Source organism: Trichechus manatus, unplaced genomic scaffold, assembly GCF_000243295.1.
Source record: "Trichechus manatus latirostris isolate Lorelei unplaced genomic scaffold, TriManLat1.0 scaffold00025, whole genome shotgun sequence".
NCBI lineage: Eukaryota > Metazoa > Chordata > Mammalia > Sirenia > Trichechidae > Trichechus > Trichechus manatus.
In genome coordinates, this window is record NW_004443961.1 from 7,923,837 (window position 1) to 7,938,514 (window position 14,678).

The 14,678-nt window shown below is 38.6% G+C and overlaps 1 protein-coding gene and 1 pseudogene across 6 annotated transcripts in view; one reads left to right on the forward strand and one right to left on the reverse strand.

Moving 5' to 3' along the window:
• PTPRD (protein tyrosine phosphatase receptor type D) overlaps positions 1-14,678 on the reverse strand; it is a 473,666-nt gene that overhangs the window by 234,163 nt on the left and 224,825 nt on the right. The window lies entirely within an intron of this gene.
• On the forward strand, positions 5,042-5,611 carry LOC105756138 (60S ribosomal protein L17 pseudogene; annotated as a pseudogene).

Below are 14,678 nucleotides of genomic sequence, written 5' to 3' on the forward strand. Positions count from 1 at the left end.
AAGAGACTAAATGGGCAGCTTCTGTCCAGAGGTGAGATGGGAAGGCAGAAGAGGGTTAGGAGCTGGTTGAATGGACATGGGGAATCAGGGGTGGAAAGGGGGAGTGTGTTGTCACAGTAAGGGGAGAGCAATTAGGGTCTCATAACAATGTATGTATAAATTTTTGTATGGGAAGAATAAAAAATAACCATATGATGACATCAATAAATGGATAAAATGTATTTTACAAAAAAAAAAAAAAAAGGCAATGTAGAGAAGTGTGGAATTCTGTATTTTTGCCCCCTCTCAAACAGTTACACAAGACTGGGATAAAGGAGACATAAATTAACAACAATTTACGTGAAATAGGCTGGAGATAGCACGACTTAACCATAAGCTTACTATAAACCAATTCAATCCTAAATTCCATTAAGTAAAATTGTTGATTTTGTTGCTAGTGTCCGTCCAGTCAGCTCTGACTCATGGTGACCCTGTGTACAATAGAACAAAATGTTGCCAGTCCTGTGCCATCTTCACAATCCTCGGTATGCTTGAGTTTATTGTGGCCACTATGTAGTTTCAGTGCTTTCCAACCTGGGGAGCTCATCTTCCAGAACTATATCAAACAATATTCTGTGGTGATCCATATAATTGTTACTGGCCAATTTCTGGAAACTCCACTGAAAGCTGTTCACCATAGATGACCCTGCAGGTATCTGAAATACCTTCGGCATGAGGTACTGCATCATAGCGACGCGTAGCCACCACAGTAAGACAAAACTGACAGACGCGTGGGTGGTAGTTAAGTAGAATAGTTTCACTTAATGACTATGAACATTCTTCTTTTTTTCTATTCATAAAGAGTATTGGGAGCTTTTTAGTAAGTTTTGAATACTGCATTCTGAAAATGTCCTTGACAAACTGAAGTGTGTCCTGGCAAACGCAAACAGAATAGCGTGGCTTTAGGAACTGTGGTATATGAAGGAAGGCTGAAGAAACTAAGAATTCTAAAGGGGAAAAAAACTGAGGAGAAATAAAGTCTAACATTTGAAGAACTCTCACATAGAAGAGGAAACAGAATCATTATATGTTGCTGTAATGTAGAGCAAATGGATGGACGGTTTTCCCTTCATGGAGAGAACGTTCCCATCATTGTAGCATATGCTTACAGAACTAGCTGTCTTACAAAGTAATGAGCACCCACCATGAAAAGTGTTCATTAGATACTAGGAAATAGGATATCATGTATGCGATCAAGGGAAGTGTAGACTTCAACATGAATGTTCACAGTAGCTTCATTTCCAGTAGTTCAAACTTGGAAACAATCTAAATGTCCACCAACAGGTGAATGGATAAACCAGTGGCTCTTAACCAGGGGAGATTCTGCCCTCCAGGGGACGCCTGGCAATGTCTGGAGACGTTTTTGTTACGGTGGGAAAGGGAAGTGCTATTGGCATCGAGTTGATAGAGGTCAGGAATGCCACTAAACATCCTACAATAAATAGAACAACTCCCACAACAAAGAATTATCTGGCCCAGTGTCAGTACTGCCAATGTTAAGAAACCCTAGGATAAACAAACTGTGGTACGCCCATACAATGGGATGATATTACTCAGAAATTAAAAGGAATGAACTACTGATACATGTAATAACAGGGATGAATAACAAAATCATTACATTGGGTGAATGAAACTAAACACAACAGAGTATATACTGCATGCTTTCATTTGTACCAAATTCTAGAAAATGGAAACTAACACATAGTATCAGAGAACACATCAGTGTTTACCTGTGGCCCAGGGCAAAGGGATGGAATGGATTACAAAGGGTTATGAAGACAATGTTGGGTGTCATAGAAATACTCTGTATCTTGACTGTGGTGATGGTTGTGTGTGGTGGTGGACAGCTGTCAAAACTCATAGAATTGTATACTTTGAAAAGGTGTACTTGAGTGCATGTAAATTATGCCTCAATAAAGTTGATCTAAAAAAAAAAAAAAAAAGATTACAGCCTTGGAAACCCTATGGTGCAGTTCTATTCCATCCTATACGGCTGTTATAGGTCAGAATCGACCCTACAGCAATGGATTTGGTTTTGGTTTGGGGATATATTAAGGCAATGGGCATTCATGGTGTAATCTTACAGAGTGCAAGTGACTTTTTTCTTTGAAGGTAGAGTGAGAAGAGTTTTCACTAACAAAAAAAAAAAGACAAGGAAAAATATTAGACTTGTTATATGTACAATATTTTCTTAAACAAAACCCCTGGGCCCTTTAACTATATTGAAATATATCTTCACCTCTCTAGAGAAACAGTATTAATTGCTGCAGCATAAAGTCAGTTTGTTGTTGTTGTTGATTGGGATGAAAATATTTCACAACAAAACATACATCAATTCAACAATCTCCACATGTATAAGGTAGTGACCCTGACTGTATTAGTCATGCTGTGCAACCATTATCACTATCCTTTGCAAAATTACTCCACCAAGTGGTTTTTGTTTGCTAGTTTCTTTCTTTCTTTATACCTAAGAAAGAAGTAGGAATTTTCTTAGAAAATTTAAATATATGTGGGTCTTAAGATGGTCAAATAAGAAAGTATTTTCATACTGATGCAAATTAAATTGCATATTAAAACAGAAAGAGCCTTCGAACTATTAGTTCTAAGATTTTACTGGATAGTCAACAGATGGCATCATTCATTCCACAAATATTACTTGAGTTCATTCTTAGTGCCAGCACTGGGCCAAGTACTGGGTATGAAATCACCTGGAGAATCTCTATATTGTTGAGATACAATTGTATCTATGGAATAACTTGATTCTCTGAGAGAGTAATAGTTCCAGCTCATTGGTGTGAGGATTGAGTGAGATAACAGCTAGTGAAATATTAGCATATAAGTACTCATTCTACCCCAAGCTCTCGTAACCCACCATTGCTGGTGAGTCGATTCCGACTCACAGAGACTCTTATAGGACGGAGTAAAACTGCCTCAAGGCTATAATGTTTACGGAAGCAGACTGCCTCATCTTTCTCCCTTGGAGCAGCTGGCGGGTTCAAACCACTGACTTTTCAGTTAGCAGCCGAGTGCTTAACCACTGAGCCAACAGGGCTCCTTAAACTCTCACGATAGATGGAGAGGCACATGACAGTACCCAGGTCAAAGCAATAGACATCAGAGGGCTTCGTTCAAGACCTAATGCCACCCATATCAACCTATGACCTCAGGTCACACAGGTCTCTCCTCTCTAAGATGGGTCTAACAGTGACTCTTCGCAGAGCGTTGTCTAGGGGAAGAGACAGAAGGCGGCCAAGGGATCCTGCTTGGATCATTTAATACTTTATTGAACAGCAATGAGTTTTCAAGTCATTCTCTTTCAGAGTAAGTCCCAGTATCAGATTATAAACAAGAAGCATTTTCTTTGCAGAATACAATCCCCGAAGGAGAAAGAACATTTATTTTTCTTTCCTTAAAGAAAACAGTATAAATAAAGTTTTTATTTTCACCATTCCAGATGGTAGCCGGGTATAATTTGTACGGTTTTGACATCATGACCGTATTATTCAAAATCGATCTTCCTGCAAGTGAATTGAATAAGAGACTGAAAACTGAAAAATAAAAAGGAAAGAAAGGAAAGCTAAATCAACATTTTCTAGCAAAGTTGAGATTCTGGGCCATTATCAAAATAATATGCATATGAATGAAATTGAAAAAAATCATATAAATAAAGTGGTTTCTAATTATAAGGCAGAGGCTACCTAAGTCCGAAAGAAATTATCTAAAGCAGGAGAGAAAACTGCCTGTTAATAGATGGTATTCCAAATGGAATATTTAATAAATGTAAGATCTGCCCCCCCAAAGTAATTATGAACAAGATACAACAAATTTTTAATCCGAGATCTTCTTTGCAAGTTATTATGTACAGATGGTGTGCTTGTCTTAACATGGCTATAAATCAATCCGAGAAGGTTTTATTTCAGAACGGATTTAGGTATCTCTTAAGGGCAGTTACTGGGTACAAAAGTCTCTCAAGATTTCTCATAGAATTATGCCATGCAAGAACAGAAAATTGAACACTGATAAGCTGATAGGAGCCTCATTAGCAACTACTAAATATTCAGCACACTGACGAGTTACCCAAGGAGCACTTCAGAGCAAAGCTCTATTTTCTAAAATACTCTTCACATGTTGAGGAGGTTGTAAGGCAGTCTTGGCACAAAATAAAACAAACTTGTTTAGAAGTAATGTATGCAATTATCCTACAAATTACAAAGTAATGTCTACACAGCAGAACACAAACCCACTTAGATTAAATTACCATTTATACAAATGTGGTGGCTGCAATTTTGTATTACATAAAGTTAGTCAACCCCCATTGTTATTAGTATCTGGGCTTTAACAAAGTCTTCTATTTTAGCAAATGCTATGATCCAAAGTTCAATAAATTCATTGAGAAAAATAAAAAGTACCTGTTCTACCTCTAGAGACACTATTAAAACTTGGAAATTTAAGTAAATATTTAGAAGTTAAAGTTGTGCTTTATTCTTGTTGTTAGGTGCCACCACGTCAGTTTCCACTCACAGTGACCCTGTGTACAACAGAACAAAACACTGCCCAATTCTGCGCCATCCTCACAATCATTGCTACGCTTGAGCCCACTGTTGCAGCCACTGTGTCAATCCATTTCGTTGAGGGTCTTCCTCTTTTTTGCCAATCGTCTACTCTACCAACCATGATGTCCTTCTCCAGGGACTGGTCCCTTCTTCTTAGGGGTTCAAACTTTGTTAAGATAATAAAATCCAATAATCATCTACTTCCAAAATTTTTTCTCAGAACTTTCTATTACTTTCACTAGCAAACAGGTGCCATGTATACACCCTGAGCACCCATCCAAACTTTTGCCTCATTTTGAATATAAAAATAAGTAACCATTTGTTATAATTTATATTTAAATCATACTATGAATTTTTTAGAAACAAATAAGAAAAATGTACAATGGATCTGATGTTCCAGAATTTAATTCTTGGCTCTTCCCGGAAGCAACCTGAGGTGATCTCGCAAAATGGTTTGCTACGCACTTGACCCAGAAAACCCCACAAAATTACATAAATCAAGAGGTTCAAATCTTCAGGTCCATTTGAGGAACACCCATGAAACTGCCCAGGCCATCAAGGGTATGCATACCTGAAAAGTGACGAAGTATCTGAAAGATGTCACTTTGCAGAAGCAATGTATGCCGTTCCAACGTTACAGTGGTAGAGTTGGTAGGTGCGCCCAGGCCAAACAGTGGGGTTGAACACAAGGTTGGTGGGCCAAAAAGAGTGCTGAATTTTTGTGGCACATGCTTCAAAATGCAGAGAGTAATGTTGAACTTTAGGGTTTAGATGTGGACTCTCTGGTCATTGAGCACATCCAGGTGAACAAAGCCCCCAAGATGCGCCATCGCACTTACAAAGCTCATGGTCGGATTAATGCATACAAGAGCTCCCCCTGCTACACTGAGATGACCCTTACTGAAAAGGAGCAAACCGTTCCTAAGCCAGAAGAGGAGGTTGCACAGAAGAAAAAGATATCCCGGGAGAAGCTGAAGAAACAAAAACTATGGCTTGGGAGTAAATTCAGCTTAAAATAAAATGTAAATAAAAAAGTAAAAAAAGAAAAAGAATTTAATTCCTGTTTTGTTTTTTTTTAACCCAGAAAGACAAAGACAGAAATAGTAAAAGACAACTGGGTTTGGCTCCTGCATCTACTCTTTGTTGGCTTTGTAAAAATTAAGGTAACTCATTATAATGAGCGCAAATCAAATAAGGCCAAGAAAAACACTGACCCTGGCTGCTTCATCATGCTGTGGTTAATGTAAATAAATTTTCCAAGCTATAAAATGTTATATACAAATGAAAACTAGAATAAATTGTAGTCTTGTACTGGACTTGGAGGTATTGGTATGAATTCACAGAGATATAGAGATAGAGATATAAATATAACTGTAAGTGTATACTCATACGTACACACACACACACACACACACACACACACATACACAAACACATATTCCTTAGGTGAGCAAACCTAGAGAGTCAGGGAGCAATGACACCCAATAGCATTGGCCACACTTAGTGTCCAGATGTTAGTTAAATACTACTTTCAACCTAAAGGAACCAGGGAAAGCACGAGATGAGCCTGGACTATCTTGTTGTACAAGACAATCCTCATCGAATGATAAGTATATGTTAAATGGACACAGAAGCCAGGTTGAAGGGACTCTCACTGGCCAAACATGACACAATGTGAACAGCAAATAAAAACAAACTATAACCTGTTGAACAAAATGGAAAACATGAGTTCATAATGCTATAAATAAATAAGTGAAAGAACTGAAAAGTTCCAGGAGAAATAGTATATTTACATGTTCTCAAAGTACCTCCTCCATATAATATGTGTTAAATATGAATGAAAAAAGCATAATTTTCCAATGGAGGTGGCTGACAAAAAGGACCCCGATCAAGAGATCAAAGTTAACAACATCAGTAACAGAACACATCAAAAACATGTGTTGAGGGGAAACAGCCTCACTTCTGTGATACACCTACTACTGCTGAAATCCAAAGGGGCACACCTGGCGAAATGTGGGCGGAGGTGAATGAGGTCTGAGGATTGGATGCTTATGATGCATCATCGATGTCCACTTCCTGATTTTGATGGCTCCATTGCTGGTTGGCAGGAGAATGCCCTTATAGGAAAACCACACAGTATTTGGGAATGATGGGGCCTCCTATCAACAACTTACTCTCAAATGGTAAAATAAGTTTTTTGTACTATACTTTCCCATTTTCTGTAAGATTGAGATGGTTTAAAAATTTGTAAATCATATTGCTTCAGGATAGTTGATGCATTCAGGTATTCTTGCCCCAACTCTGAAAAATATTCCACATTCATGCTTCACTGGCTCTCTTGAATGCCATGACTATTTAAATGACATTTCAACTATTATTATTCACTTTACACCAATGACGATAACACCAGTAAAACTGTTGGTCTGTAAATATGTAAATTCCTATAAAATTAAGATTTACAAATATTTAATTATCAGCACATAACACTGAACAAAAGTGAGCAATAATTCAAGAGCAAGGCTCAAGCTCATGAAAATAAATTGTAGAGAAGTAAATAATTTTACATTTATGATTTTTACTCAGAAAAGTGAGAAAGAAAAGTGGAGAGATCCATGAATTAATTTCCTTTCCAAGAGTCTGAGCAAGTTTAAGACAGAAGATGAGCTTTTTGATAATCTTATTTCCAACTGAAACATCAAGTTGACTCAAACCCAAAACTGCTTCAGGAATCCAACTGTTATTCCTTAAGCCAAAATTGCAAACTCTGTTAGGAAAAGTCCACCCAGCCCTCAGCTGTTCAGTTTCCCCCTGGAACTAGAACACACTGAAGAAAAATGCTCATAATCCCAGAGACTTTAATCATTTATGGGATAGTGGGCAGGAGAAGCAAACACAGAAATAAAGTGACTCTGATATGTCTAAATAATTCTCCTGAAGAGAACATTTCACCATTTTACTCCATTTGAAGACCAAAGGAGAAAAGATGTCTTTCAATTATAGTGGTCATGAAGAATACTGAATATACTGTGGACTACCAGAAGGACAAACAACTCTGCCTTGGAAAAAGTACAGCTAGAATGCTCCTTAGAAGCGAGAATGTCGACACTGCATCTCACATACTTTGGACATGTTATCAGGAGGGACCAGTGCCTGGAGAAGGACATCACTCTTGGTAAAGTGAAAAGGAGGAAGACCCTCAAGGAGATGCATTGACACAGAGGCTGCAACAGTGGGCTCCAACATAGCAAGGATTGTGAGGATGGTGAAGGGCCAGGCAGTATTCTGCTCTGTTGTACACAGGGTTGCTTTGAGTCAGAACCAACTGGATGGCACCTAACAAAAAAATTCCATTTGGTAACGGTTTTCATAGTTTTAAAGGCTAACTACCACCATTTTTTTGAATGGAGAAAAGAGATTCTGACAATAGGGGTAACAGTAGATTTCCTTTGGGGATATCTTGGAAAATAAGATCATCTTAAAACACTAAACATCATATACAAATCTTTCACTGTAAAGAATATCGTTGAGAATATAAGAACACATGAATAAACATTTAACTTGTCTTAAATGTTTTAAGAATGTATTATATGCCATAGAGAAAAAATTCCCCCTACCTATAAATCCTTTTCTATTTGTATGGCAAAACTAAGCCTGAGTCCTACCCTAAGGAATTACCAAATGGACTTGTTTATATTTGTCAGGGTATGTGTTTCTTCGAAGTCTTTGGAACTACAGGCTGTCAGTTTATGAAACTGTCCAAAGAAATCTATACTTACGACTTGCTTCTTTTTTCAAATTCTGAACTTTCCTCCCTCTTTATAGAAACATACAAAACAACATTATATTTAGATAGAAGCATAGGGTAGAAATTTATCCAGGTAAGTTCTGAAGTATCAAAAGTATTAACATGATACTCAATGGAGTTCAGACTTCTAAAAATTCCCACTTTCTGAAAAATAACCCCCTAGGAGAAAAACTACCAAAGAATGGCCCAACTCATTACCAAAATTTACATGGAATGCAATCCCACATCCCTCCCTGCAAGAAGAGATACCAGGCCACCACACATAAAATTCTAAATGCCTGGCTTCTTAAACAGTAGATTAAACTCAGCAAATGAGAAAAAAAGGTTTAAGGCAAAGCCTGAGGGGATATTCAAAGGATTGGGGTCTTTATCCTAAAAGCATTGAGAAGCTAATGGAAAGTTTTAAAGGTAAGTGTGTGGGCACTTAAGTGCTTGCACACATGTGTATTAGGAGGCTGTGTGGCATATCATTAAGTTTGCATTTTGAAGACACCCCCTTTCAACTGCATTGTGGAAAACACATCATTGGGGGAGGGCAAAATGGGGATGTTGAGAAACCATTTAGGGGCCTACTACCTCAGTGGTGAAGTAAGAGTTAACTCACACCAAGGAAGGGGTGGAGGAGAGGGGGAGAAGCAAAGAGAGTTGAGTATAACTGAAAGGTCAATTTTACAGGGCTTGGTGATATTTTCAAAATGGGAAATAAGGAAGAATTATCAAGGATAGTTTTGTATAAACACATGATAGATTTGCATAATATATTTTCAGTCAGGTACCACTCACCCTCCCCCATCCCCTGCCTCATCCATTTGAGGTACCTGTGAAAAAGACCTACCACCCATCTGTCAGTCTGTCATACATACTATGAGGCTTCCGTGTTGCTATGATGCTGGAAGCTATGTCACCAGTATTTCAAATACCAGCAGGGTCAGCCATAGCGGGGTCAGGTTTTAGTGGGGCTTCCAGACTAAGAGACACTAGGAAGAAAGGCCTGGCAAACTACTTCCAAAAATTAGTCAATGGAAACCCTATGGATCGCAATAGAATATTCTCCAACATAGTGCTGGAAGATGAGCCCCCTAAGTTGGAAGACACTAAAATTATACAGTGGCTGCAGGACCTGTCAACATTTCATTCTGTTGTACATGGGCTCATCATGAATTAAAGCCAACTCAAGGGTAACTAACAACATCAGCAACATGAAACAGAAATATCTTCACTAGTGTAGCTGCCTCAGGGCAGAGCACAGCACCTGACACAAAGCAAATACTTGCCAAATGAATACTGACGCACCTTTGCCGCTGGGGATTCGAAGGAGAGGTTGGTATATTAAACCTCTTCAGGTGCTTGTCAGGAGCCCTGGTGATGCAATGGTTAACAGCTTGGCTGCTAACCAAAAGGGTGGCTATTAGAACCTACCCAGAGGTTATGCAGGAGAAAAGAGCTGGTGATCTGCTCCTGTCAAGATTACAGCCTAAAAAAACCCTGTGGGGCAGTTCTACTCTGTCACATGGAATCACTAAGAGTTGTAAACCCACTTAATGGCACCTAACAACAACAACAGGTGCTTTATCTCTGGGTGAAGGCACAAAAGGTCACATCTGTCCACAGACGAGCTCAGTACCCTCACTATGGACATGCCAGCTGTGTTATGGGCATTAGTCTAGAATGGGATGAAGAAACCCATGGATTTGCACCAATGCCAACACTCTGAAAAGAGCTGAGCTTGCCAGGGTTGTTTCTCTCTTGCCAGAAAAGAAACTCACTGAATATTAGAGTACAGCAGTCAATGGTCTCCCGAATAAAGAGAGAAATTATGTCAGTTGTACCTCCACTAATACACAACAGTAAGAACCTCCTTAAAGATAATTCACAGCAGTTACATTTTAATACGTGGCATGCCAATTAAATATACCCAAGTTTCCAAAAATGAGATATTCGGAAACAATGCAATCAACCTTTTTCTTTCATATCAAAAACAGCCCCGAGTTGTTCATTTTCATTTAGTTATAATAGGCTGACATATTGTTATAAATTTCGGAAACATGCAATCTCTAACTCTGAACAAAGTGACAGCAACTTGACAAGCAAAAAAACCCTCAGCCTTGAATTCACTGGCATACAAAGCCAATGCATCCCACTGTGTTCCCCCAGCACAAGTGGATAGTTTTTACCCTCACTGCGAGATTAATGCTCCTTCAAATGTTCAGTGATGTTGGCTATGGGGCGGCTGAGTGAATAATGGGTGTGCATTCACTAAAGGAAGTAGGAACGTGTATTTCAGCCATTGATCCCTAAAATCGCCAACAAGATTTAAGTGTTTATTTTTACAAAGATAGAGTAATATGCAATACAGCTTTATAAATTATATATGACAGGTTTCATGGGCAAATTTTAATTAAATGGGCCAATTTGATCGTTTTCCAGGAATAGACTCAAAAGCACATAAAATATAATCAAACATGTTTATCTATTGAGAAAAAGAAATTTTCAATTTTTGTTTTCCTAATGGTTACCATAGCTCACCTTCCTGGGGTTGACTTCAGCCTGGAAGTCCTCAGACTTCCATTTACTGAGAAGCTACTGGACACATCACATGAAATTAGCTGTTAAAATCCTGATAGATCCATTCCCTTTGCAATAGCAGCTGAATCACATAACAAAGTCAATCATGCTTTCTTTTATTTATTTTTTAAAAATATTCAGGAGACTGTTATGAATATCCTCTCTGCTTTCCTAAAGCAGGATGTGTATGGCTCCAAAAAAACTTCTCTGGGATGCTGGCTTTTCTGATGGGTTTTAATATGATAGAGAAAATTCTGATCCACACAATTATAATTTTTAAATGTTTATCTCTTCAGTAGTGAGGGAAAAAAAATGCAATGGCAGATGTAAGACTAAGCTTGTTTGCCTTTAGCTCTCAAGTTATAATTCTTTCTTCATAGTTTGAATTCACTTTTTGACAGGATGAATATTATCTATCTAAACAGCTATATTCCACCCCTGTCAAGGAGGCTATAGTGTGTTCAGACATACAGTGATGTCCTTCTGATCATATAACTTTATTTATTCTATCCATATCACAGAGAAAAAAAAAGAACTATGTCATTATACAATCGATAGTATGAAAACTCAACCTTAAGACTTCCTGAATGATCTATTGGCTCCATAGTTCACAGTGCTCATGTTGACAACGCTCAACAAGAACAACCGGGAGCTTCTAATTCAGACTTGGTTCAAGCCATCTAAACTAGAGAAATAAGAAAACAACAGCACCAAAGAAGGGCTTAAAAAGCACAGTACGTCCATGGGGCTGCCTTTAATACTGAGCTTATTCTATAGCTCTGATAAGAATTATTCACCATCAATAACAGCAAATTCGAATTCTGCCTTGGAAGGGATGCTGAATAAGCTTCATTCCTGGCATTTCTGTGATACCTTGAGGGCAAAACAGTTAAGATCATAACTTGGGAGTGTTTTTTGGTCAACAGATACTGAAGCAAATTATTATAAAACGTACATTTGCTAATTAACTGGTAAACCCTTTCTTAAGTGATCTTAACTTCTGTAGGCCTTGGGCCTTATGACTCACAAACATATTGTTTATGACTATTATTTTAGCCACTATTTCTTTCCCAGAAGCCACGTAAGAAATGTTCTGCAAATGAAGAGATTTAAAAGGTAATTAAAAAACTCCCAACAAACTAAAAAACTCCCATCCTCTCAGGGGACATCTAGGTCAATTGGCATACCAAAGCTTATTAAGAAAATGTTCTGCATCCTACTTCAGTGAGTGGTGTCTGGGGTCTTAAAAACTTGCAAGCGGCCATCTAAGATGCATCAATGGGTCCCAACCACCTTCAGTAAAGGAGAATGAAGAACACCAAAGACACAAGGAAAGTAAGGGCCACAGAAACCAGAGAGTTCATCAGCCTGAGACCAGAAGAACTAGATGGTGCCCAGCTATCATCAATGACCGTTCTGACAAGGAACACAACAGAGAGTCCTGGAAGGAGCAGGAGAAACGTAGGGTGCAGAACTCAAATTCTAGTAAGAAGACCAGACTTAATGGTCTGACTGAAACTGGAGGTACCCTGGAAAGCATGGCCCCTGGATTCTCTATCAGCCCAGAAATAAAACAATTTCCGAGGCCAACTCTTCAGACAGGGATTGGACTGGACTGTGCGACAAAAAGTGATACTCCTAAGGAGTGTGCCTCTTAGCTCAAGTAGATACAAGAGACCAAAGGGGCAGCTTCTGCCCAGAGGGGAGATGGGAAGGCAGAGAGGGTTAGGAGCTGGTTGAACGGACATGGGGAATCAAGGGTGGAAAGGAGAAGTGTGCTGTCACAGCATAGGGAGAACAATTAGAGTCATATAACAATGTTTGTATAAATTTTTGTATGTGAAAAAAACAAATCTTCTGCTTTACATGACTGTTCTCCATTAAAGGGCACTCAATATAGGAATTAAGACTGTCAAAGAGATGGAATGACACAATGGCTACAGAAATGGGCTCAGACATACCCACTGTTGTGCGAATGGCACAGGACCGGAACATTTGGTTTTGTTATATATGGGGTCACTAGGAGTCGGAGCCAACTCCACACACCTGACAACAATAACATGCTCCATATTTCATGAATTTGTTATTTTCAACAATAAAAAAACTCTACTGATTAAAGATAAAAGATTTTATGGTTGATTTTTTTTCCTTTAAGATAAATGGTTCTTAACTTTAAAAGATTACAAAGGATGCGAGACTGACAGACTCCTTCAGCAGTCTGAACAACCAGTTATAAGCGGCTTCAAATCCCAATCTATGTGGAGATGATGTGACTGACCATTTTCAATCACTTTTTTATGAAGGAAATTTTCTGAAAAAGGGAAGATCACAAGCTGGCTTTCTCTGGAAACTGCTAACAACATTCCTGCAGAACTTATAGGTATAACAATTTAATTTCTGGAACATAAGGAAGAAGACCTCCACAAAGAGATGTCTCTGAGTGCCACGGGACTACAGCTGCATAAGAGCCAGCACAGGTCAGCTGCGTCAACCCAGACTAGAATAACTGCCCACCGACCCACAGAATCACAAGTTAAATAAATGGCTGTTATTTAGCCACAATGTTTTGAGGTAGTCTGTTAAGCACCAAATAGTAGCCAATACACAGGATTATGAATTAGACTGCAACCTACAGAAGACCAGAGACACCTCCCCTCCACAAATAAGCAGGTAGTTTTATAAGAGGATGCCTCCTTTCCCTACATCTCCTCTGACTCCAAATTCAAAGAGGCAAATTCATAGCCAAAAGGAGGAGAAGGTGTTCCAGACGGAAACCATGTTCTCCCCCTCTGCTCTCAGGTGCTAGAGTGCAAAGAGGAATGGCAGACCAGAATACCCTTTCTTTCTTAAGCACAACCTATGCTAGGGGAGAAGGAGAGAATAGCATTGGACTTGAAATTCAACTTTAAAGTGAACTAAACTTAGTTTCAGTAACTGAAAGTGAATGGAGAGTTATAGCATTGCTTAGATGTTAAAGGTTAAAAAAGATAGATTCAATATACTACTTAAAATGTTGACTGGAAAAAAACAAAAATTCTTTAGCTTTATGCCAATCAAGTTAAGATTTCTCAATAAACTGGTTACAAACACTTAATGTTACTGCCTTCTTCTTACAATACTTTTATACTTGGTTAAATGGGGGGCGGGGTATCTAAAGTTTGTACACTTAAATTTGTAATTAACAAAGACAGTACAAAAATATTCGTTCAAACTTTGTGTGAGTCTCCAGGGATACTGGTATTGATCCACGTCTTTCTTCATTATCCAGATGAATACAGTGCTCTCAGAAATAATTTTTCTATGGACTAAACAAGCCTCAATAGCATATCTTTACTGAAGAAAAGAGGAGCCCTGGTGGCGCGATGGTTAAAGTGATCGACTACTAACCCAAACGCTGGTGGTTCAAAAGCACCAGTGGCTCCGCTGGAGAAAGATGTGGCAGTCTGCTTCCACAGATTTACAGCCCCAGAAACCCTATGGGGTTGCTATGAGTCGGAATCAACTCCATGGCACTGGGTTAGTGAAGATAGAGAACTCAAGAATAAGGATTTGAACTTTCCTATACTCTTTATTCTTGTTTTTTTTTTTTTCTTTTTTTTTATTGTACTTCAGGTGAAGGCTTACAGAACAAATAGTCTCTCATGAAACAGTAGTACACATATTGTTTTATGACATTGGTTAACAACCCCACAACATGTCAACCCTCTCCCTTCTCC